Here is a 26045-nt window from a genome sequence, read left to right as displayed (position 1 = left end):
TGTTACTGGGGGAAAAAGCAATAAAAATCTATAGATTGTGTGTGTGTGTGTGTGTGTGTGTGTGTGTGTGTGTCATTCATTTAGGAGTGGTCATTATGCAGAACAGATGTTAGAATAAAAGTTAATTATGGATCCAAATGATAGAAAATAGGAATTTAAGGGAAAGATGAAAGAGCAGGTAGTTTAGCCATTTGGAAACAGGTATTTTTGTTTTCAGTCTTCCAAAATCAGTGGTGTGGTTGGAATGTTTGTTTAAAGCAAAATGTACTTATATATATTTTAATTGCGGTTCACCCCTGTTTGTTCCCCAAAATGTCAGGTCAGTGCTTTTTATGTATAGTTGTTAATCCACCCAAATAGCATTGATTTAGGGAGGGATTTATGCTGATTGATGGAGTCATTAGTAGAAAGACTTTGTCCGTGGTGCCGAGAACACAGGGTTAGGAATGGCTGGGCTGTGATGGGAGCGAGAAATGCCTAGCTGTCCATTCGTGAAGCCCGCTTATCAGAGTTGTATTTCCTGTTCCATAAACTTGGGGGGAGATTGTTTCTGCAAAGTGCCTCTCTGACTGTTAGGAAGATCTAGACATAACCTAGATTGATTGTGCAAGAGAGTCATAAATAACGCCCTTCTCTTCCCTAGCGCCTGACCTCCTCACCCCTACATCCTCCTTGTAAATCACAGGCATTCACAAGCCCCCTCTCGACAGCTGCATTAGCAGAGAGGAGCAGATCTTGCTGCCCATTGCAGGCTCCCCATGAGCCAGAAGTTTTACCTTCTCCCATGTTGCATGTTCTAGTAACATCTACAGAGTAAGTTATGCATGATCCCGAGAATTACAGTGGAATCAGAGCTTCCTGTTTCAGGTCAAATGGAATTTGTTTTTGAAACTCAGCTTGCTCTATTATTTGTGGTGTGAGAGAAATATCCTGACCTCTCATATCCGGTTCTCATTTGTGTGTGATTTTGAAGCAAGAGATAGTTGCCAGATCGGGCTGACTGGCATTTTTCTCTGCTGCTCTGCCAGGATATACCTTCTTTATTATCAGGGAGTCCACAGGATGTTGAAATGACCTAAAATCCAGAGAGAAGGAGTAGCCAGGAGGAGAGAGCCTACATCTGCTTCAGAGGCCTCAGGCTCCATAGTTAACCTTGAAGAGGGGGAAAGATCATTGCCCATTTTATCAACGTTGTAATTAGCAGTAAAATATTATCATGTAGACAGGTTATTATACTGCAGCCAATAAGCAATAAAGAAGCATTTTAATATATGAATTAATTAGATTTTAAAATCTAGGCTATAGGAATTAACAGAATCCGCTGTTGAAGGCTTCTACTGAAGACATTCTTAGAGCAACTTCTGCTGAGATGACAAAAGTTCAGAAACTGAAAACTGAGATGAGAGGGGTGGTTGAGCGGTCCTTGGACTCCTGAGTGCAGTCGGGAAACTCTGAGACTTTATGGGCTTGCCTGACAACTTTCCTAAGGGCTAGGAAGTGAAGTCTTCGCAGGAGGCCAGCCCCAGAGGAGAGTTATAGACATCAAGTTGTCAGCATGCAGTTGTCTTGTGGTCCCAGGTCTGCCCTTAAACCGTGGCGAGACAGGGTGAGCGGGTAGCCAATGACCCTCCTCACTGCTTTTCTTCTTGCCACTAAAACCTGTAACTCCAAAGCTGTCTTCTCTGGTTGGTCAAGGAGACAGGTGTTGCTACTAGAGAGGTTGAACAGGCTTCACAGAAGCTCTTAGGTAGCAAAGTATGTTTTTCTTCTTGGCTGTATGACCTACCTGTGTGTGTAAAGTTGTGTGCTGGGCCAAGCGGCTGATGGACTGAGTCTTTTGAAAGCGACTTGCTACCTGCGAAGCAGGTGGCCAGTTTATAAAGAATCAGCATGAATCCCTCTGCCGAGGCCAGCGCGGGGCTTGGAGCTGGGCTGCATTCATCTGGTGGAAAATGTCTTTTCCACCTTTTGTCTGGCATGTGGAGCATTCCAAGTCACTTCTTTGTGAAGGCTGCACCCACTGGAAAAGTTTGAATCTGCTTTCTGTCACTCTGGGGGGCTTTCCTGCTCTGCGTTGGACATCCGGTTTTAGAGGAATTTTCCAAGCAGTGTGTCCCCTGGAAAGATGATCCCACGTCCTCTGGTGCTGCTGGAACAAGAGATGCTTCGTGTGTCATTTTCTGTCTTCCACACGCACCAGCCGTGGAAACATCTCTCAGAAGGAAGGGGCTTTGTGTTCCCACCAGAGAGTCTAAGCTAGAGATAGTTCTTACTTAATCTGCTTTTACTAGCTCCTCACCTTTGAGTCAAAATGAATTTTCCATTTGGGGAACCTCAGTCTCTAAAGGAGAGCCGTGGTCTCTGCCAGACCAGCCGAGGATGATTCTGGGGCAAGATCGTGGCCTGGTTACCTGTGAGTACTCTTCCTAACCTCTTGTTCAGTCCTGTCCGACTCTGCGACCCCATGGACTGCAGCACACCAGGCCTCCCTGTCCTTCACTGTCTCCTGGAGCTTGCTCAAACTCATGTCCATTGAGTCGGTGATGCCATCCAACCATCTCATCCTCTGTCGTCCCCTTCTCCTCCTGCCTTCAATCTTCCCAGCATCAGAGTTTTGCCCAGTGACTCAGCTTTTCGCATTAGATGGCAAAAGCGTTAGAGCACCAGTCCTTGCAGTGAATACTCAGGGTTGATTTCCTTTAGGATTGACTCTGTCTGATGCTTTTTGTTTTTCCTGTTCCATAGATCTTTATCTTTTTTTTGTCAAAGGGTCAGACAGCATGACTTCAGTGATGTGTCTGGCTCTCCAGTTATGAGATGGGGAAGAGTTGTAACTTGCCCAGAGTCATAAAGCTCAATTTAAATAACTTGAATTGTAGAACCTTTTGGGTGGAGGGAGATCGGAAAGGTGACCTAGACCCAGCCATTTGTCTGATGTGTGAATCTCCTGTCTGTGGCTCCCTTACCAGATGGTCACGCAGCTCGAGGCCGAGCCCACCCTGAGACACCTTTGTGGAAGCGCTGTTATAGATTTTTTATGTGCTCAGTCATTGACTCTTTGCGACCCCATGGACGATAGCCCGTTAGGCTTTTCTGTCCATGGAATTTTCCTGGCAAGAATACTGGAGTGGTTGCCATTTCCTCCTCCATGTTCTAGCTTTGGGCAGCTGTAATTGTTACAAAAGTCTCCTTTATGTTGGGCTAAAGCCTCTTCCCCTTGTAGCTGTTCCCTCTTGGGGCCAGGTAGCACGAGTCTACTTTTCTTCCAAAAGACAGCCCTCTGGATCCTGGAAGACAGCAGCGTTCCTGCCCTCCCCACCCCTCCCCTTCCTGCAGCCACTCCCAAGGAAACATGCCTCTGATTCTGTTCATCCCTCTCTGAACTTGCTCCAGCTTCTGTGCAGCCCCTTCAGAGGACAGCTGGCAGAGGCTGCTTCTCCTGCCCTGGTTTAATCAGCGCTCCCATCTGTACCAGCTTCCCACGTGGCTCAGGGGTAAAGAACCTGCCTACCAATGCAGGAGACGAAAGAGATGCAGGCTTGATCCCTGGGTCGGGAGGATTCCTCTGGAGTAGGAAATGGCAACCCGCTCCAGTATTCTTAGCTAGAAAATTCCATGGACAGAGAAGGCTGGCGGGCTACAGTCCATGGGGTCGCAAACAGACACACCCTGAGTGACTGAGCAAGCATGCACGCACAGCATCTGCACTCTCTCAGGTAGAAGTTTGTGTTGAGACAGCCAAAACTTGCCCGAGAATTGCTTTTGACAGACTTGGAGTTTCCTGCAAAGTGAGTGCTGAGAAAAGAAAGGAGAGGCTTAGTAGTCCTAACGGTGTTGGGTACACACTTAACAATTGGTGCTATTGTAGTTCCATTTTTTTTTTTTTTCCTTTTAACCCCTCATTTCAGCTTGTAAAGCTTTGGGGATTCATGTTTCTGTCATTAAGAGTTAGTCCTTCCTTCCTTTGCGATTTCAGAGGACTCTGATGCCTTTATTAGAGCTTTCTCTACGCTGCACGATAGCTATTTATGTCTTTCCTCATTTAGTTATGAGTTCCACCACAATAGTCATCCTTATCGTTTTTCTCCTCTCTCTCCTACACTGAGCTCTTGGTAAGTGCTTAACACATTTTTGTTGATGAATGAGTCAAAAATATTTGCTCTCTCAACTTTTGCATGTTAATAAATAAGTTACTTGATAAGTTCATTAGAGAGCAGTGCCTGACAGCTCTCTTTGCAGCCCACCAAAAACTATCCCCTTTCCAACAGGACAGTTTGACATGCTTTGTAAGATGAGGTTCTTTCTGTCACAAATCCAGGTAACTGTACAGTCAGTTCAGCTGTAACATCAGACATATTCCTGGAAAATCACTGCGCTGTACACAATAGAGTGATTAAAACTACGGGACTTGTGGGGAAAATGGGTTAGAAAGGCACACATCTCATCACTGACAGATGTTTTGTTTTGTTTTTAATAAAGATAGTAACCTTATAAGAATAATAACTTGGTTTCACCCACATTAAATGTCTAAGAAATATAGACATGTACCAGTAAATGTGGCATTTACCTTGAAATGGGCCCAGTGTTGGTCTGTGGACACTGGAAAGATTTACAGCATCTTGAGTCATCTTGAAGTGCTGGCGGGAGGGCTGTCTGAACCCGGAGAGAGGATCGTGGCGCCAGGTGGGGATGGGTGTGCCTCAGTGCGTGGTGAGCCGGGCCACTGGCAGGGCTTTGAAGGTTGTTGGGTCAGCGTAGCCCCGTGGACTCAGTTCAGCTGGGTAGTTTTCTGCATTCCCCGAGGGTTTCTTGCACATACGCGAATACAATGTTCACATTGGCACAAACTCACACTTTGAAAGCAAGCGACACAGAAGTCCCTGTTTCTTCATTCTGTCATTTACTCAGTCAGTGAAGCATTGTTTGGGTTCTTAAAGTATTCCAGGCACTGGTAATACAAAGATGCAGAAGTTGTAATACCTGCTCACTCTCAGGAAGCTCATCGTCTTAAAGACTAGCTTGTTTTTACAGGGAGGAATGACGACAAATGTCAAAGACACAGACTTGTCCCACCCAGCCAATTTCCAAAGACCGCTCCAGCCAGAAGAGAAGTTTATAAGTCTAGTCCCTGGTTACATTTAGCAGAGTTCTGTAAAATCTGAAAGTTGGAGCTTGAATGGTTCTTACTTTTCAGTTAGTGTCTACTTACGAAGTCGTTTCTTCAGGCTGGGCAAAGAGCAAAAACTTAAATGGTGCCCATTTCCAGTGTTGGATTTTAAAAATAAAATTTCACCTTATATTTGCATGTGGGTGATCTGTTGATCCCTTTAATTGAAAACAGACTAAGGTATAATCACAGATCCTTGAAACTAGAGGGAACCCTGGAAATAAGAAGGCTCGGCCTTCCCTTGGATTCAGATGAGAAAGCCAAGGCTCTGAGAGGTGAAGCCATTATTCAAAGTCACTTGACTAAGTTGTCACAAAGCCAGAACTTGAATCCAGCTAATGTTTGTGCTATTAGAGTATGCGTGCTAAGTCGCTCAGTCATGTCCGACTCTTTGCAGCCCTATGGACCGTAGCCTGCCAGGTTCCTCTGTCCACGGGATTCCCCAGGCAAGGATACTGGAGTGGGTTGCCATGCCCCCCGCCCCGCCAGTGGATCTTCCCAACCCAGGGATCGAACCCACATCGCTTATGTCTCTTGCATTGGCAGGCGGATTCTTTACCACTAGCGCACCCAGGAAGCCCATAATACAGTATATTCCCCTCAAAGTTATGTCATAGGGGATATATAAGTTCTCTTTATTTAGTGAGAAATCTAAACTGAACGTATTTATTTCCACTTTTCCATCTATTTATCGGTTTTGCCAATCCAGTTACTATTCATAATAGGCTTCCTGTGGTTTTGTTATTGTTCTTTATGAAATCTGGTTCTACACAAACTCACCAACACGCATCTGCTTCGGACTCTGTGCTCTGTCTGTCTTTGTTCGGGCAGACAGAAAGCTGTGCTTCTTTGTACTTTAAAAAAGAGTTAAGCATTTGCCGTGAATTGATCTGGGGTTTTGAAGGAAAAACACCCCCCAGTTACGATGGTGGGATTTGTGGTGCATTCCAGAGGATTAAGGTGTCACTGCCTCTTTGTCATGACATGCTTTCTTTTCCAGTTGATGGGCTGTATTTTATTTATATCTGGTCCCCTAATCCCAACCCCCCAACACTAACCATTTGGAATATTACATTTCAAGTATACCTTTGTGCCAGGTCCACAGTTTTAACTGGGAGCCCTCATGACCCATTGACTTTGGCTACTTTTACTGGGAGCAGTAGTCATTTGTAGCGTTCAGGAATTGAAGCAAAGAAAGTGGGTGACACCTCAAGAGATCTGGAAGAGGTGGTTGTTTGCTTGTTTTGTAAGAGAAGAAATGAGTATACTTTGAGCCCTTAGTGCTTGCAAAGCATTTTCAAATTGTTCTCACTTTTTGAAAGGCCCCAGGAGATAGACTCCCCCGCCCCCACCCTCAGGGGATATGTGAATTCTAGGCCCAGTGCTTTGCAAACACCAAATTCTAACTGGAATCATTTGTTCTCGGTGTGGTTGTTGGGAGAAAGTAATTTATAGATCCGAGTATATCAGTATCTAAAGAAACATAACTGATGTCAGTAATTAGAAATTGCAAATGACTTGTAGCCATTTGTCTGTGGTGAGGTGAACGTGCTGGTCTGTGCAGTGGCCTCAGAAGTCACCAAGGTTCCACAGCAGCGCATCCCTGATTTGGGGACATGAGCTTCACGCCCCACTGTGTTATCTTCTCTACCTAGACTGCCTTTAAGGTGGGGGCTTCAGAATGATCTTCATTTCTGCTTTAGGATTGAAAGCCTTCCTTCGCACCTCAACAAGGAGGACATTTAAGGAACAGGAACTTTAAATTCAGTTAGCCAACTTGGCTTCTGTGAACAAGGGCGGGTATAGCAAGCTGACTGTCAGGCCTCACATGGCTGCAAGGTGCGTGCTGTGATGGGGACAGTAGATGAGCTGAAGAGGATGACGTTGGAAACAGCCACAAGAACTCCAAGACCCTGCCGTTTAGGCTCTAAACCATCTCTTCATGTCTTTATTAGTTCAAGTGCCCAAGGCCCACGTGGGAATCATCACTTGGCAGTGGTCCACAGTCCTCAGAGGGATAGTTTTCTCTCACAGAAAAAGCTTTCACCTCTCATGGAATCAAGATCTCAGATTTAAGCTGTGCTTGTGGTCAGGTGAAGGAGCAGAGTGTATACCCAGATTCCCCTTCTGCGTGTTCTTGGGGCGGGGGGTGTGTGTGTGTTAGTTTCTACGTCATATTCAACTTTTTGTTACCTCAAGGACTGAAGGAGCAGAGGTTATTCCAGGATTCCCCTTCCAAGTGTTCTTGGGATGGGTGGGTGTGGGCGTGGGTGTCTGTTAGTCACTAAGTCATACTCAACTCTTTGCTACTTCAAGGACTGTAGCCCCACCAAGCTCCTCTGTCCATGGAATTCGGCAGGAATACTGGAGTGGGTAGCCATTCCCTTCTCCAGGGGATCTTCCTCACCCAGGGACTGAACCCTGGTCTCCTGCACTGCAGGCAGATTCTTTTCTGCCATCTGAGCCCCCGGATAAGCCCTATCTTATTTTCATCACCTCCCAACTTCCTTTTCAGTGATGCAATTCCTCAGAAAACTTGTGATTTGACTACTAGATTTTCAACTTGTGAATTTTTCTTTGCAGATTTAAAAAATTCACTCTTATCCCCTGCTTTGTTGAAGAAGTCCTTATTTTATAAATCCTTATTTCATGATCTCCCGATTTGATTTCTGCTCTGTGAGGGTGTGTTTCCTATTGTACCATGACAAAAACCTTTCTCTCCCCACTCAACCTCATGTACTTTGGACTCAGATACTATTCCGCTACCATTCTTTCTAGCATTCATTGCTATGTAGTTTTTCTACTAACTGTTTAGCAGTTTTCTTTGGCTAATTTTAAAAACATTGTTTACTTTGATTTTTCCCATAATGAACCCATGAGGCTGATTGTACAGTTATCGGACTTTGTACCATGTTCCTGGATTTAAAGCCAAGCCAGTATTCTGTTGAAAATTTAAATACTGTAGAAGGTGAAAAAATAAAAATCCTCTGACACGTCCCCATAACTGGCCCCCGGGCTATCAACTGTTGGTGTTTTCTTGCTTATTTTTTTCAGTACACACACAAGTAGACTTGTACTCATAAAGTCTTTAGACTGCTTTATGCTTTCTTAAGAAATCATTTTACTGACGTACAGTTGATTTGCATCGTGTTGCTTTCTGCTGCACAGCACAGTAATTCAGCTATGCACATATAAACGTTCTTTTCCGTATGCTCTTCCCTTATGGTTTATCACAGGATGCTGACTATAGCTCCACGTACTGTCCACAGGACCTTGCTGTTCATCCACCCTGTGTGCGATAGCTCTCGTCTGCTCTTCTCAGACCTCCCGTCCATCCCTCCCCACCCCCCTCCCCGTTGGCAACAAGTCTGCTCTGTGAGTTCTGCAGACGGCTTTAGATCCAGCACATAGACCTTAGGCAGACCACAGGCAAATACCTACAGAAGCTTTACCTACCTTTGATTATCAATATGTCGCTGTCTCCTTTTACATTAGGTGCTTTTTGATTGCCCTGCTTTTTTTGTTATGCAAAAAACTCGAAAACTATTAGAATCTTTTATGATTCAAAATAGAACATTAGTTTTATTATATATTGAAAGTGGATCCTTGAGCTTCATAATGGCTTCCAATTATTTTGCATTTGTTTATGTTGTGTACTATTATTTTATTGCAGTATAATGTTCAATTATGGAAATGACTCCAAAGAGACATGATTTTTCTGGCTTAATGTGTAATTGTTTATTGAGTATTTTTCTCATTATAGTGATTTTTTTTCCCTTTTGAATTGCAAATATAAAGAAACTTGCTTAGTTTTGGTAAATTGATTATTATGTGACTTAAGAGATCAGATATTTTTCAAATATTCACTCAATGGAAAGTGAAAGTGTTAAGTCACTCAGTCGTGTCCGTCTCTGCGACCCATGGACTGTAGCCTCCCAGGCTCCTCTGTCCATGGGATTCTCCAGGCCAGAATACTGGAGTGGGTTGCCATTCACTTCAGGGGATCTTCCCAACCCAGGGATCGAACTCAGATCTCCTGCATTGCAGGCGGATTCTTTACCATCTGAGCCACCAGGGACGCCCCTAAATATCTGGGATGAATGTTCATCAGAGGGCTCTTGTGGTTCAACCAGGGGCTGTGGTGACTAGAGGCAGATTAACGCGGTGGTGTGACTGAAGCAGGATGTTGGCAGGTGAGATTCAGAAGTGCCTGTATGTGTGAGAAGGGAGAGAGCAGAGCCTGCGGATGGTGGGTGGTCAGGAGCAGAGAGAGAGTACATGGGGCCACGTGAGGGTTATGAGTCTATTCTACATAAGGTGAGAAGCCCCTGGGAGTTTAATTCTGTTTTATATTTTAACTGGAGAATAGTTGATTTCCAATGTGTTAATGTCTGCTGTGCAGCAAAGTGATCCAGTCATCATGTACATATTCTTCTTTAATACGCTCTTCATTGTGATTTGTCATAGGGTAGTAGATCTAGTTCCCTGTGCTGCACAGTGGGGCCTTGCTGTCTGTCCGTCCTGTGTTGCTGCTGTTGTTTAGTTGCTGAATTGTGTCCCTGTCCCACTCTTTTGTGACCCCATGGGCTGTGGCCTACGAGGCTCCTCTGTCCATGGGATTTCCCAGGCAAGAAGACAGGGGTGGGTTGCCATTTCCTTCTTCAGGGGATCTCCCTGACCCAGGGATCACACTCGAGTCTCCTGTGTTGGCAGGCAGGTTCTTTACCCCTGAGCCACCTGGGGAGCCACCCATCCTGTGTGTCTTGGCTTCCATCTGGTAAGCCCAGGCTTCCGCTCCATCTCTCCCCGGTCCCTCCCCACTGGCGACCACAGTCTGTTCTCTGTGTCCGCGAGTCTCTTTGTTCAGTGATAGGTTCATTTGTCATATTTTATATGCTACGTGTCAGTGATGTCATTGGTGTTTGTGTTTCTCTGTCTGACTCAGTTCACTTAGGATGATCTCTGCGTGTATTCATCTTGATGCTAATGGCATTATTTCATTCTTCTCTTATGGCTGAGGAGGATTCCATTATATACATGCACCACATCATCTTCTTCACCCATTCATCTGTTGTTGGACGGTTAGGTTGTCTCCATGTCTTGGCTGTTGTGAATAGTGTTGCTGTTAACAGGAGTGCATGCATCTTTTTGAATCAGAGGTTTGTCTGGATATGTGCCCAGGAGTGGCTAGATCCTATGGTAATTCTATTTTTATCTTTCTGAAGAACCTCCATATTCCACAGTGGCTGTGGAGTTTTAAACAAGGGATGGACAACATGGTCCGATTTATATTTAAAAGTTCGCTCAGGCCACTGAAGAACAGCAGATTCTGAAACTGTTGTGTTCTTTGTGTTAAATGGCAGTATTCACACCCAGCCACTGATTACTGTTAAAGGGGAATGAAAGCAGGTTGATCAGTGATTGTAAGTGTTGATGATGGGGACGGAGGATCCAGAGTTGAAGTGGTGGGGGGGCTTGGTTTTAGGCTTGCTGAGCTGGAAATGCGGATGTAGGACAGCCAAGCAGACATGGGCCTCCTGCAGCCAAAGAGGAAACACACTCTGCTGCCTTTCTCTCCCTTTATGTTTGAAAGGCATCTCTGGACTGAAAATTCAGGTATTTGCCGGTGGGCTTGAGTCATTGTGACAGCGCACGTCCCGAGCCTCAACCTGCTTGTCTGACATCATTTCCCTTCCAGGATTATGGTTCCAAGTGAGAGGAGACGCTGCTGTTTCGGTGTCTTATTCCAGCTCCATCTCCATCCAAGGACAGTTAGAATTTCCTGCTCGTTTATTTCTAAAGGGTGGTTTTAAGCATTTCAGATTGGAAAGGTGGCTCAAGCAGAAAGGCACTTTCAGAACCCAGAGTTCTAACCATTTACACCACAGAACCCAGTGGGGTTCCAGTTTCTAATAGGCTAGCGGCATCCACGTCTGCACCGCTTTCCTGAACCTTGTAGGCACTTAGCTTCAGATTTTATACTTGAACATATTTCTCTTTTCTGTGATAAATTGAAGGTAGTGAAATAATGACAAGTGATGAAATAATGGCAAATGGAAATATGGCAAGAGATTTTGTTTCCCCCTGTGTGTATGCTCAGTCGCTTCAGTCATGACTCTTTGTGACCCTATGGACCATAGCCCACCAGACTCCTCCGTTCATGGGGATTCTTCAGGCAAGAATGCTGGAGTGGGTTGCCATGCCCTCCTCCAGGGGATCTTCCCAAGCCAGGGATCAAACCTGCATCTCCTGTGTCTCCTGCATTGCAGGTGGATTCTTTACTGCTGAGCCCTTTCTTTCTTCCCCTGTAACTTGCTCGGTCATGTCTGACTCTTTTGTGACCCCATGGACTGTAGCCTGCTAGACTCCTCTGTCCATGGGGTTCTCCAGGCAAGAGTACTGGAGTGGGTAGCCGTTCCATTCTCCAGGGGATCTTCCCGACCCAGGGATCGAACCAGGGTCTCCTGCACTGCAGGTGGATTCTTTACTGCCTGAGCCATAGAAAGTCAGTTTAAGGCTTGTCTGACTTATCTTTTGAAAAAAGATAAAGTATTTCAAATATAGGGAATAACACAACACTCCCCTCACTCCATTTTTTTAAAAATCTCTAAACTTCACAAAAACCACAGCTAGGAATAAGCAGATGTACTTCTTTTCTTCCTGAGGAAAGTTATATCTGTAGTCATCTGGGGGAGGGATTCTTAGTTTATAACTCTTGAAGATGTGGCATTCATTAAAATTTGTGCAAGTCAGGGAGAGAGTGTTTAATAATCTACAGGTAAAAATGTTTTAGAAGGTCAGGTTCTGGAAAGGTCAAGGAAAATAAATACATGGTGTTCTCCCTGTGAACCTGCTCCCAATACCTCATTTGGGAGCTCGTGGAATCTTGGAAGCCATGTAGTCCAGGCCCTTCCCGTTCCACGCCTGACTCCTCCAAACTCATTGTCAGGGACATTCAGTGTCCTCTTGGACACTTATGTTGAAGAGCAGGATAGAGCATTAGCTTGTTCCCCTGCCCGGCAGCCCAGGCCGTTTTAGAGTGGAAATTTCTTCTGCCGTTCTATGTCCTTTGGTCACAGTTCTCCCCAGGGTGCTGTTCACAATAAACTCTCCGCTGTGTGACAGCCATCGGGTCCTTGAAGGTGGCTCATGGCCGTGCTGTGGACCACAACTCTATAACTCCCTGCTCTACATGGTGAGTGATCCAGGGAACTTCCATGAGCCAGGATGGGAAACATGGCCACAAACGAGACCTCGATACTGCCACCTCCCACCGTCCCATCCCTGCAGCAGCTTACAGGCTGGTAGAGACCCTGCTCGAGGAAGGAATGAAGAAGTTATTTCCACACTTGGGTGTTAGGAGATGGAGACAGGACAGGATTAGCAGCTTCGTGAACGGCACCCCGAGGCTCTATGGGGTTTCCCGAGGCTCTTTAACACTCCCAGGCGTGCTACAGAGCGGTGCTTGAATGGGCATATGGATGGGGGCTGTGAATTTCACTTCCTAAGAAGACCCTTGGTGATGCTGGTATTGCTGGTCTGTGGACCACACTTGGGGGTTGTGAGACTGTGGAAGACCTTAGAGTCATAGGATACAGCGGAAGACAGTTTGGGATCAGAAAGTCCAGAACTTATCAGAGAAACTGTCAAGAGTCCTCTTTTCTCTGCTCCTCCTCCTTCAACTAAAGAATCACAGGCTCCATGATATCAGAAAAACAACAGCTTCATGGATCCGTTCCAGTGGCATACGTGGTGCTCGGGTCAGACAGATCACAGGCCGCCTGGCCCTCGGGCCCGGGTCACAGCAGATCGTTTACACAGACTCGGGAGGAACGCTGTGGCCTGTCCTCAGAACAGCCCGTACGGACAGCCTTCTGGATGCTGGCGGCGTGTTCACTGCCGCAGGATGGGAGACATTGCCCAGGGCATAGTCCACTTCTCATGGCGACCTTTGCGAACAGGACGAGAGTGGTCCTCGGAGTTCTCCAACCACACTCTGGGGAAACACTGCTTTAGGGATATTTGATGATGCTCTACCACTCGCCTAGTGACCTCTGTGTGAACACAGCAGGAAAATGACTGGGGTCGCTGGTGTTCCTCCTCCTGGTTACTAACCCCCTGCCCGACCCCCACCCCCATTTCCCGCAGCTCTCTTGGGATAGGAACAGCTCCAGCAGAGTGGTCCACGTGCCTTGGTGTCTGTGGCTCCTTCTTGCCTTTCCTCCAGGACAGAAAGATTTAGTGGCTGCTTGAAAAATCACAGTGATTTGTTTCACTCTTTCGTGCTAGAGTAACTTCCAACCTTCCCCTTGACACCTGGACCCAGACCCAAGGGTGACTTTGCAGAAGTTGATTCAGGGATGTCGCACAATGCAAGTGACTCTCTCCTTTTAGAGGCATCCAGTGCACGTGCTCTCGCAGGCTCTGCAGCAGTGAAAAAGTTACCTGATATTGACCGGAACTCAGGGCCACCTTAGCTCAGCTGTCACACCTTACCGCAGCCCTGTGTGCCAAGGGTTAGGAAGAAACTTGGCGGTGGGGAGATTTTATTGACGTCAGGGAGCCGAGGAAAGGCCTGGGATAGACTAAATGGAAACTTCTACCTGCCACCATCACATACCCCACCCAGCCTCTTTACTAAACAGGTCTCAGTGATTGTCTGACCTGTCCCCGAAATCAGGTGACACACAATCAGAGTGAACAAAGCAGGAGGGTAAGGTGACTGATCGTATTTCAGTAGGTCTTTGGTGCTGGCGGCTGTCACCTTTGTCCTTGAGAAAACAATCTCAGGTGAAGTAGTGTTGAAAATAGGGTTTAACGTAGAGCCAGTCACTTGCCAACTTTAACAGGCGCACTGAGCTTTCAAAGTGTGAACACTGCTAGCCAGGTGCCTCATCCCAGGGCCCCCCAAACCTCAGAGTCGTGTTGATGCAACAACAGACATACACAGATCCAAGAAAAATCGCTTATTCTGTTAAGAGAGAAGGTGGCAAGGATACATGACACCAAAAAAATGATGGCTTCAAGGGGACCAGGGGCAGATGACCCTCACGATCACTGCCCCGTCTGGCTACGGACGTGAAACTCCAAGCTGATGATGCTCGAAGCGACCGTGGACAGCAGTACACGAGGAAGGCGGCAGGTCTCTAAAAAGATCTGTGAGCCTCTCTGAGCTTGACAGCTTTTGAGTCCTCTCCTGTACTTAGTAACAAAAATCCTGGAGGGAGGGCTGCCTTTAGAAGGATGACATTCTTTTCTTCTCCCCCGTATCCTCACTTGATAGTTCTTAATGTGAAAGGCAGGATGATTAGATACTAGAAGACTTTTTTTTTTTAAACCAAACATCTAAAGGTATAATTCACTGTCACTGCCTGAGTCCCACCTCTTGGCAAATTTCCAAAATAAACCAAGGGCCTGTCTCCTTTTTGTCTTCCAGTCTGAGGAACGTGTCCTTCAGGTTTGACTGCGGCATTGGCCTCGTCCTTAGATTTCTCCTCGCTCAGAGTATACGTGCCGTGCTGCACGAATACATCCACGTATGGTGGAAAATACTTCCAGCACCTTTCCTTGCTGGGACCCCTGTACTGACAGACAGACACAGGAGCATCATGTCAAGCGTTGAGTGCGTCCTGGGCTTGGGGTGAGCACGCGCAGAGTGCAGTGTCACGTGGGCGCTCGGTCCACAGCCAGACGAGACCGGCAAGGACGGGCCTGGAAGCTGAGACCCACGCCAGCAGGTGGAGGGTCACCAAGGCAGAGAGGCGCTGGCGAGGGAGAGCAGGCAGGAGGAGGTGGTCTCTTCGGGAAAGGCCTGCTGATGAACTCGGGTTGGCAGGAAGGTGCAAGCCAAAACAATGGGAGTGTGTCATCGGGGCCAAAGCACAAAAGCCTGGGTTTTCTCAGAACCTGGTCTTTGGAGTTTTTCCCAGTGTCCTGGGAAGTGATTGGAGACCTTGCCCTTCATACCTTGTCACGTCTCCACACAGCCCAGAACATGATTCTGTTGATTTGGGTCTAAGACTGAACTTTGGAGCCAGTGCAGCAGGAAATGTTAGATAAAGTGCCTGACTATGTGCTGTACTATGCCTAGTCACTCAGTCATGTCCAGCTCTTTGCGACCCCATGGACTGTAGCCCACCAGGCTCCTATGTCCACAGGGATTCTCCAGGCAAGAATACTGGAGTGGGTGGCCATGCACTCCTCCAGGGGATCAAACCCAGGTCTTGCGCATTGCAGGCGGATTCTTTAGCATCTGAGCCACCAGGGAAGCCCCATGGAAACTCAAATAAATAACACATAGCAGCTGTCCTCATCAGCACTGGTCATCTAAGCTTCTCTCTGAACCTTGCAGATGGCAGGCACTGTAGTTGAAGGCCACAGGTTCCCTGACCTCCGGTTCCTGTGTCTTCCCTGTGTTCTCACCCTCGCTGGCCAGCTCCTGGAAGGCAGGGCTGTTTCTTTCTTTTTTATTATAACTTTCTTTTAAACTTTGTTTGTTTTTATATGTGGCTGTGCTGGGTCTTCACTGCTGCTCGGGCCAGGTCTAGTTCTGGCGAGCGGGGGCTGCTCTCCAGTTGGGGTGCGCGGGCTTCTCATCGCGGCGGCTTCTCTTGCCGGGGAGCACGGGCTGTAGGCACGCCGGCTTCAGTAGTCGCAGCCCACTGACTCCAGAGCGCGAGCTCAGTAGTTGTGACCCACGGGCTGAGCTGCCCCTCGGCATGTGGAATCTTCCAGACCAGGGACTGAACCAGTGTCCCCTGGACTGGCAGGCGGAGTCTTTACCACTAGGCCAGGGGTGCCCAGGGCTGTGTCTTACTCATCTTTGTATCCTCAGCACCTAGCACCATACTGGGTATCTGAGGTGACGCTAATTCATTTTTCCTTGTATGGAGCGAAAACACAAGGAGAATTAATTACATATGACCTTGACATGCCTAGGCTTTTAAAAAGACTTCTTAGTGCCCCCACCTCTACCCCCCAGTAGATCACAGCCTCTTTCTCTCCTCCGGATTTTGGTCCCTCATCAACATGCTCCTTCCCTGCTCTCATTTGCCAGAGGCTACAAGAGACATGAAATGTTTGCACGAGGCTGCCTCAGGCTGCAGGCAGAAGCCATTCTGATGGGCTCTCATCCGAACAGCCAAGGTTGGTTCTCCCCTTGAAGGCAAAGTTTTGGGTCATAAAGCATCAGGAACATGGGCGCCCTCTTACAGATGGATGCTTTTTGGTGTGGGGTTTACGGGGAATAAACTTAAATCGAGACTAAGTACACTCAACTGCGCTCTGTTGACTTTTCTTTAACCCCTGTCAGATTAACCCCTGTCCCACGTTAATCTGGTAAACTCGATGCTATCCAAACTAGCCTCTGTCAGACCAGCAGCCTCTAATCTTCTGGGCTCCACACAGTTTCCCCGGGGGGCTGCTGGTGTTTTGGCAGACGCTGTGGCTATTCTTTCGTACTTAGGATTCTCTTTTTACCCAGAGCCCTAGAGGCCCCCGGAGCTTTGCGATGCAAACTTGAGCCCAGAGCTTCGCCTCCCAGATGGTAATTAATGTTTACACAAAATGACAAGCACAAAATGGAATCTCTTTGAGCCCTGCCAAGCACCCATCATTCCCCTGATCACCCACTCTTACAGTGTTTGAAAATTAATTTGCCTTGAACAAACAGAGGGCTTTCCTCAATTTATTTGTACAGTTTCAGTGACCGAGAAGGAAGGAACTGCAAGACTGAATGTCATCCCTCCATTCGTTCGAGTAATTGAATCTGCTAATGGAACGATCTGGTCTCTGTTTAATCCTTTGAAGAAAAGAGGGAGAGGAGGAAAATGAAGAGAAGTGTGTGTTAGCGAAGGTAGATTGTCTTCAGTCAAACACCATTGGTGTGTACAGTTTTAGAGATGGTATTGGGAGTTCCCCTGAGGTCTAGTGGTTAAGGCCCCACATTCCAATGCAGGGGACATGGGTTGGATCCCTGGTCAGGGAAGTAAGGTCCCACATGCTGTGGGGTGCGGCCAAAAATTAAAAACACAGATGATACCTAAAACATAGGGAGAGTTCAGAGTATTGGTATATGAATTCAGCAGTCATTTTTGTTTTAATAAGTATGTACAAAATATGCACACGTACTTGCTAAGTCTCTTCCGTCATGTCTGATTCTGTGTGACCCTGTGGACTGTAGCCCGCCAGGCTCCTCTGTCCATGGAATTCGCCAGGCAAGAGTGCTGCAGTGAGTTGTCATCTCCTCCTCCAAGGGATCTTCCCAACCCAGGGATCAAACCTGTGTCTCCTGTGCATTGGCAGGCAGATTGTTTACCACTAACGCCAGCTGGGAAGCCTTATACAAAGCTTGCAGTCTTTGCTAAAAAGGAGATTTTGTCTGAGGTCACAGAGTAGACAACAGAAGGTGTGTTTAAAGAATGGATATTGCTGGCAGCTTGAAATAATTGCATGTAGATTTACAGAAATCTGGTGCTTGCCTGTGTTTCTGGGCTGTTTGGGTTGGCCGTTTCCACATTTATTGACGTTCCCCCTTTTAAATTTAAAGTCTGGGTTCCTTTTCTTAATTGGCTACTATCTTCTTTCTGTGTGGTAAGGTTTCTGTGGCTCTTTCATGTGGACAGGTAAGTAGAAAAGCTAACTAGAAGGTAGAATAGAATAATTTAAAAGTGGGCCGTGTGCAGTCCTGATGTGGGGATCAAACATTCAGGAAGATACAGGTGGATGGACGGGTAGGGGCACTGCCTGGTGGCCACTGTCCCACAGATTTTCGTGAGGCCTTTAAGGCTCATTCATATTTGCTACAATAATGACCTTGTAGTGGGTAAAGTAGGGCTTTCTAATCCAGTGTAAGGACTTCCCAGGTGGCCCAGTGGTAAAGAATCCACCTGCCAATGCAGGAGACCCAGGTTCAGTCCCCGGGTCCGGGAGACCCCTGGAGAAGGAAATGTTTACCCACTCCAGTATTCCTGCCAGGGAAATCCCACGGACAGAGGAGCCTGGCAGGTTACAGTCCATGGGGTTGCAAGAGTGTCAGACATGACTTAGCAACTAAACAGCAACAGCAATCCAGTGTAAAGACCAGAAGAACAGAAACGTGCCTTGGGAGAGTTTTTCTCCTCTTCCTCCCCGTTTCCCCTTTCCGCCTCTTCCTTCTCCATCATCAGGGTTCACTATTTCCTTTCTCTTCACATACACCAGTTAGAACCAATTAGAAGCATTGAGAAGTTGATGGAAGGGTAATGCCCTTCATATACGATCCTCATTTCTGATAAAACACACCATCTGTCTTCTGGGTGAAGAGCTTTTTTAAACCTCCATCCTGTAGTTGGGGCAGTTTAAAAAGACTTAAAGTTACTTTCCTTTGATTTCTTTAGATTTATTTAGATAGTGGGGGTATATTTGTCTATGAAGAACTCTTTTTAAAATATAATCCTTTACTTTTCTTCTGCAATAATAATACATATTCTCTATGGAAAATTTGGAAAGTTAAGAAAACCACAAATTTAAAAGTTTGAGTCAATGGTTATTTCTAGTTCATGGAATTTGTTGTTGTTCAGTCGGTAAGTTGTGTTCAGTTCTTTGCGACCCCATGGACTGTATACAGCATGCCAAGCTTCCCTGTCCTTCACTATATCCCGAAGTTTGCTCACATTCGTGTCCATTGAGTCGGTGATGCTATCCAACCATCTCATGCTCTGCCGCTCTCTCCTCCTTTTGCCCTCAATCTTTCCCAGCATCAGAGTCTTTTCCAGTGAGTCAGCTCTTTGCATCAGATGGCCAAAGTATTTGAGCTTCAGCTTCAGCATCAGTTCTTCCAATGGATACTCAGGGCTGATTTCCTTGAGGATTGACTGGTTTGATTTCCTTGCTGCCCAAGGGGCTCTCAAGAGGCATCTTAATGCATATCTTTCTAATCTCTTTTGGTGTGTATATGTATGGATTTATGCAGATAATAGGGATAATAGTTTCCTTTATTTTACTTAATAGTAATTTTGTTTTGAAATATTTTCCATGAAATTCAATCTTTTTCTATAGTAGTTTTGGAAGCATTGATCACTTACTTTGTGCTGTACGCTGTGAAAAGCACATGCCATGACTTTTAGCTTCCACAGCAGGCCTTTCAGGTAGTTTTTACATTTCTGCAGAAAGTTATTAGAATTCTGGAAACAGAGCAGCCCGGCACAGGAACATAATACATCAAATCTCATCCTCGCCCACACCCAGCGCCCTCTTTGTATAAGAAATATTTTATAGCACACTCATTGTTTAATTTCTGGAGCAAAATGTTTGGTTTATCTATACACTATGTTTATCATTTTAAAATGTATATAAAGCCTTTAAGGAAATGTAAAGGAGAAACAAATGGAAAGTATCTTACAATAACATAGTGTGTTTTAAGTACATACATGCCTGTTTACATTAGAAAGCAACGAAAGGTCAGAGGCTGAATCCGTACATAGAGATACGACTATCGTGGTAATTCCAAGGGCAGGAGCAGCCTCACCATTGATGTCATGATCTTCCCAAGTGAGAAACAACTCCACCACAAGACCTACACAGCAGACTAACAGCATGCAGTTGTTGCGTTCCTCGAGACCCCAGTGTGTATTAAAACCATGCAAAAAATGATTTTGTCTTTTCTTTGCAGACAGGCTCTAGGTTTTTCAGCTGCACACATGTTCAGTGGGACTTTAGAAAGTGAACCAAGATACTGTGTGGGGTTTACCTTCATACCATGAAACACCTCATCTCTCTGAGAGTCACTGATTCCCTCCAGTCTCTGTAGCAGACACATACACTCCAGTGAACTTGGAAAACCTCTCAAGGGGTGGTCTCTTCGAAGACTTGCCTCTTCCGTGGCTTACCCTTTAACTTCTCTCTCTCTCTCCCCCTCTCCACCCCCATTTATTTATTTATTATTTTCTGCATCATAAAACACCCTTGAACACAGATTCTCAAAGCATTTGGGGGGATGTGCTTCTGAAAGTTGAGAGCCCTCTAATTTGCGTGTCAGGTCTGTTCCCAGTGCTGTATGATTTTTGTTAGTTTTTAAGATACTGTTTATTCATTTAGTTCTGTATTTGGCTGCATCGGGTCCTAGGCGCATCATGCGGGATCTTTCAGTGCGGTGACTGGACTCTAGTTGTGACACGAGCAGAGAGCACGGGCTTAGTTGCTCCGGGGTACGGGTGATCTTAGTTCCCCCGACCAGGGATCGAACCAGCATCCCCTATATATTGCAAGGCTGATTTCTAACAATCAGACCATTTGGGAAGTCCCATGGTTTTTTTTTTTTTTTTTTACTGTCAAGGGAATTCTTTTTTATTTTCTCATCACTATTGCAGCTGTGTAGAAAAGCAACAGATGTTTGTGGTTTTTCTTTGTTCAGATACCTTACTGAGCTCTCTTATTAATTCTCATATTTTTTTGGCTGGCTGGCTGTTTCCCAACTCGATCATTATATTTTTTGTAAATAATAGTTTTGCCCATTCCTTTGGTTGTAAGTTTGCTATTGATTTTCGGTTAAACATCCGGGATTATTTGTTTCTTATAGGTTTAGTCCACACTGTCTATGGTACCTTTTCTTCGGTTGAAGGGGTGTTGATATGGAGTCATTTTTCAATTTACTTTTATGATTGGGTTGCTTTTAAGTCAATTTTTATAATTTGTGTTTTTCATAAAATCCATTTTATGTTAAAAATTATTAGCATAAATGTATGCACTGTATTTTCTTATTTTATATAAAAGATACTCTCCATGCCATGTCATACCACTCTTCAAATCCCCAATTTTATTTGCCTTTTTTTCCTTTGCTCAGACTGTTTTTAAACATAAGACCAATTTTAAAATTTTTAATAGGTTACATGATCACATGATTCAAAAACTTAAATATGCATGTATGTAGGCAGTCAAATATCTCTCCCTCCCCCCATTCCCTGTCTCCCCAGTTCTTACTCCTCCCCAGGCCCCTAAGCAGGTATGCGTGCGTGCTAACTCGCTTCAATCATGTCCGACTCTTTGCGACCCCATGGACTGCAGCCACCCTCCCAGGCTCCTCTGTCCATGGGATTCTCCAGGCAAGAATACTAGAGTGGGTTGCCATTTCCTTCTCCACCCTAAGCAGGTAATCCAAGGCTATTGGTTTCTTGGATATTCTTCCAGAGCTTCTTTAGATATAAAGTAAAAATGAATATATATTATTTTTTCTTCATTTTTCATAAAAGTTAGGGTATGCTCTACATTGTACAAATGTAGCCCCTCATTGGAGAAGGCAGTGGCACCCCACTCCAGTACTCTTGTCTGGAAAATCCCATGGACGGAGGAACCTGGTAGGCTGCAGTCTGTGGGGTCACTGAGGGTCGGACACGACTGAGCGACTTCACTTTCACTTTTCACTTTCCTGCATTGGAGAAGGAAATGGCAACCCACTCCAGTGTTCTTGCCTGGAGAATCCCAGGGACGGGGAGCCTGGTGGGCTGCCGTCTATGGGGTCGCACAGAGTCGGACACGACTAAAGTGACTTAGCAGCAGCCCCTCATTGATTTGTGCAATTGCAGTGGTTCCACTGTACAGATGTATCAAATTTACATGTAACCCTAATGATTACATTTGAGTTGTTTCCAAACATGTGATTCACATCCTGATACTGTTTCACTGAGTCTGTAGACCAAATTGTTATTTGCCAGGTCAAAGGAACTCCTTAGTTTTTTGGGTAAATGTTGCCACATCGCCCTCCACAAAGATGACAGGGTTTATATTCAACTAGTAAACTAAAATGGCAACCCACTCCAGTGTTCTTGCCTTGAGAATCCCAGGGACGGTGGAGCCTGGTGGGCTGCCATCTATGGGGTCGCACAGAGTCGGACACTCGACTGAAGCGGCTTTAGGAGGAGGAGTAAACTAAAAGAGAGCCCTTTTTCCCCAGAGAATTTGTATCTGAGTTGTAGCCAGCTCAAGCACATTTTTCCTACTCTACCCTTAAGTTTAAAAAAATAAATTTATTGTACTTGAGTCAAGTTTGTTGAGATATAATTTACACGCAGTACATTCAGCCTTTTTACTGTACAGTGTAATTCAAATTTGCATATCCTTTATTGTAAGCATAATGTTATTTTTACAAACACAAAGAGAAATTCTAAACCCCCCCCCCCAAATGGAATAAGACTTCTAAATAAGACTAGTCAATTTGCACACGTTCTTATTTCTTTCAGCCTCAGCACATTTCATCTTTTGGTAAATTCAGAGCACACTGAGCAATATCCCTCCCCAACCCCACCCCCCCCCCCCCAAAAAAAACCCTTTTTCTTTTTTTATGTGTTCTTGCCAGTTTTGGAGAAGCTCAGTAAGATAAATGGACTGTCAGGATGAAAGAGCTTAACTGGGAAGATGCATTTACTAAATAATTGAAAGGAAGAGGAAATGCATTACCAATTAGCCACAAAAATGCATGATGCCTAATCCATGCCTCATGGATCCATGTAAATGGTGGTCGTAAAACTTTCAGCCCCATAGTTCTTACCAGCCTTCTAACCTGCCTTGCTCATAGCCTGCAGCACCCTCACTGATGGATTGATGATAGCTTTCAGATTGAGCCGAAGGGCCGTCTTCCAGCAACCCTCTCTAGCTTTCCTGGTCCCTTTTCACTATCTGGCTGTACTTAAAACATTGTAACCGAATCCTGGATTCATCATTACCTGCTTTGTTTCAGGGTATTTTGCTTCTTAGGAGGCAGCATTGTGTAAATCAGAGAAGAGGTACTTGGTGGTGGCAGAGTTGGGACTAGAACTCTGCCATCTGGTTTATTAAACAACAAGCAAGTTCCTTAACTTCTCTGGGCTTATCCCCCATCTAGTCAGAGGGTTATATAACACCCCTACTACTCACAGAACAGTCCAGGCATCAGCATCACCCAGGAAATTCTCAGGAAGGTGGACTCTGGAGCCACACTCACCACCCACCCCCATAAGCCGCTGAACCTGCATTTGAATCCGATCTTCAGGGGATTCCTATGCACATTAAAGTTTGAGAAGTGCTGGGATGGTCCAGATTCTGGTCTTCTTCCAAAATTCTGTGCCTCTTGACTCCCCAAGTCATTCCTCATAGATGGTTCCCTACAAATGTGTAGAGTTTTCTAGAAAGGTTTTGGTCTTGCCTATGTGCCTCATTGAATACCACGGATGGCGACGATGCCAAGTCTCGGCACCACTCCTGACTCCAGCTGGGTTTGGATTGGTCCTCAGACAGTGGGACAGCAGAGGGAAGAACCACCTCAGTTTGCCTTTATGGGGCCTTGGGAATCGAGCCCAAGCCCGCACGGTGCCTCCTGCAGACTCAGCTATGTTGTCCAAATTCTATAGGCTCATCGATTAAAGAACAAGAGATAAATATAGTCAAGCTAGATGGATAAAATGCTTATCTGTGTGTTTCTGTTGTACTTCCTTACTGGCCTAAGTAAACTGAAGTAATAACCTCTGGGTGGTGTCCCAAATTTTCTTTTATGTCTGAGAGAAACTTTAGACCTTGATTTTTAGAGGGAGGTCATGAATTTGAATGTAACCTAACAAGATGGAAAAGATTTATGTATGTATTTGTCACTATCCTCATCCAGGTGGGCTTACCCAGGCGGCTCAGTGGTAGTCTGCCTGCAATGCAGGAGACCCGGGTTCGATTCCTGGGTCAGGAAGACGCCCTGGAGAAGGAAATGGCAACCCACTCCGGTATCCTTGCCTGGGAAATCCCATGGACAGAGGAACCTGGCGGGCTACAGTCCATGGAGTCGCAAACAGTCGGAACGACTGAGCAACTCAACAGCCAACATCCTTGTCCAGAGAGAACAGAGCAGTACAAAAAGATGGGAATATATTCCATTTTGTATGTTTGCCATATTTGTCGCAAAAGCATCACAGTCGTCAGCTGTCAGGACAGGAAGAGTCCCTACTTATGCACATAGGACCTCATGGAGGAGGTTCTCTTATTTCATCCTCTTAGGATTTCCCGGGTGTTAGTGCTTTCTGCCTCGGGCCTGACTAACCAGCCTGCAGTGTGTGAAGCCTGAGGTTTTCAGTGAACTTGTATAATTGCTTGCTATGGAAAATATTGTGAAAATGATAGAAAAAGCAGTGAAAAAGCAGCGGCACCAACATCCTTAGATCTGGGTGTCTGCAGATGAAGGGTCTTCCTCTGTGATATGGGAGTTCTTATGGCTGAAGGGGCTCTGTGTCCACATCAGGAACTTCCTGTTCTTTCTCAGCCCTCAGGTTCTGGAAATTCATAACACATCAGCTTTTCATAAGCAAAGATCTGCCCAGGAAAGTTCTGAAGACAGCACTGGAAGAAAATGTGTGTGCGTAGGATGGCAGAAGTCTAGAGTTCCTTTTCACCAGATCCATCCGATGCTTTATCCTTTCGTGCCTGAATTGCGTGAAGAGGGGTCTTTCTTGGCAGCCTGTTAGTGTAGTTGTCCCATGCTGGTCTGCGGGACTCGAGGATAGCTGAGTGCATAATGGCTAACCACGCGGTTTGTTTATAAGCCCACCATTTGCTTCTGCTTTTGTGCATGTTACACATTTGATCTGTTTTACCAAAAGAAGACTGAAAATAATGGCTTGCTTTGATGCAAATTTCAGGGAAGAAAACATGACACGTGTATACACCCACTAGGACATCAACAGACATTAATGGTATTCTCATTCCCAGTGAGCACACCATGCATTGTTCACACTTGGTAACAGGGAGATGTGAAGAGAAAGGTCATGCCCAAAGGAATCATTTAGGAGTACCTGAAATACACCCTCATTTTAGAGAATGTTGTGATCTATTCTCTTCCTGTTTTTAAGCTTTGCAATAATAGAAAAGGATGGGTTTGTTTTTTTTAAGTGCAAAAATGTGGGGAAGATAATCCTTCCCCCCCCCCCCCCCCATCCCCCCCTGCCCCCAGCCACCAAGATGTGCATGATCAGTCATGATCAACTGTCTGAAACCCTATGGACTGCAGCCCGCCAGGCTCCTCTGTCCATGGGATTGTCCAGGCAAGAATACTGGAGTGGGTTACCATGCCCTCCTCCAGGGGATCTTCCCAACCCAGGGATCCAACCTGCACTTCCTGCATTGGCAGGTGGATTCTGTACCGTAGAGCCATCTCTATATGCAGTGCCATATTTGTGTCTCATTATTCTGTTAGAGAATTGTATGGAGTTTGACTTATGGGGTCATCAGGGTACCCATATACTAGATATGGCATGGGTCTTTTGAACTTTGGAGGGAAGTACATCATTTCAATTCATACAGGAGCATCTGTTGTCTAGGTGTCATTAGTTACTGTAGAATTTTACTTACATTTCCCATCCCACTTGGTCTCAAGGTCCAGATTCACCTGGCTAAGGACCCCTCCTGTGGTCCAGAGGGAATTCTTTAAAAACTCAAGCCTGCATGGTTGATGGTCAGTTGGTCTAAATTCATGTTTGTTCCTTCGATCTCAAACGGTTGGATCCTCAGTGAGCCGTAGGAGGCCTGACCTTTGACCAGACATTTAGTGGTTGCTCAGCAGAAACGTCTCCAAATGTCAAGCATGCTTCATCAGTCAGAATGCAAAGGGGAGAGGAGGCAAGGCGGAGAAGAAACGTCTGCCGGGCTAAATAACGTTTGCTTCATGTACTACTGAAAACACTTCTCCTTTGTATAGCCAAGAACTGTGTTTGGGGACTTGCCTGGTGGTCCAGTGGCTCAGAGTCCGAGCTCCCTATGCAGGGGGCCCAGATTCGATCCTTGGTCGGGGAACTAGATCCCACATACCACAAGTAAAGATTACAGGGGCAGCAACTAAGACCCAGCACAGCCAAATAAATAATTTTTTTTTAAGAACTGTATTTGTTTTAAA

The 26045-nt window shown here is 45.7% G+C and overlaps 1 protein-coding gene across 10 annotated transcripts in view; it reads left to right on the top strand.

Annotated features, from left to right (window-relative positions):
* Positions 1–26045, top strand: part of AUTS2 (activator of transcription and developmental regulator AUTS2) — a 1221294-nt gene that overhangs the window by 1162566 nt on the left and 32683 nt on the right. The gene's annotated exons all lie outside the window — the stretch shown is intronic.

This window comes from Bos javanicus, chromosome 25, assembly GCF_032452875.1.
Source record: "Bos javanicus breed banteng chromosome 25, ARS-OSU_banteng_1.0, whole genome shotgun sequence".
NCBI lineage: Eukaryota > Metazoa > Chordata > Mammalia > Artiodactyla > Bovidae > Bos > Bos javanicus.
Note: the sequence above shows the minus strand (reverse complement) of the source record. Positions and strands in the feature narration are given on the sequence as shown.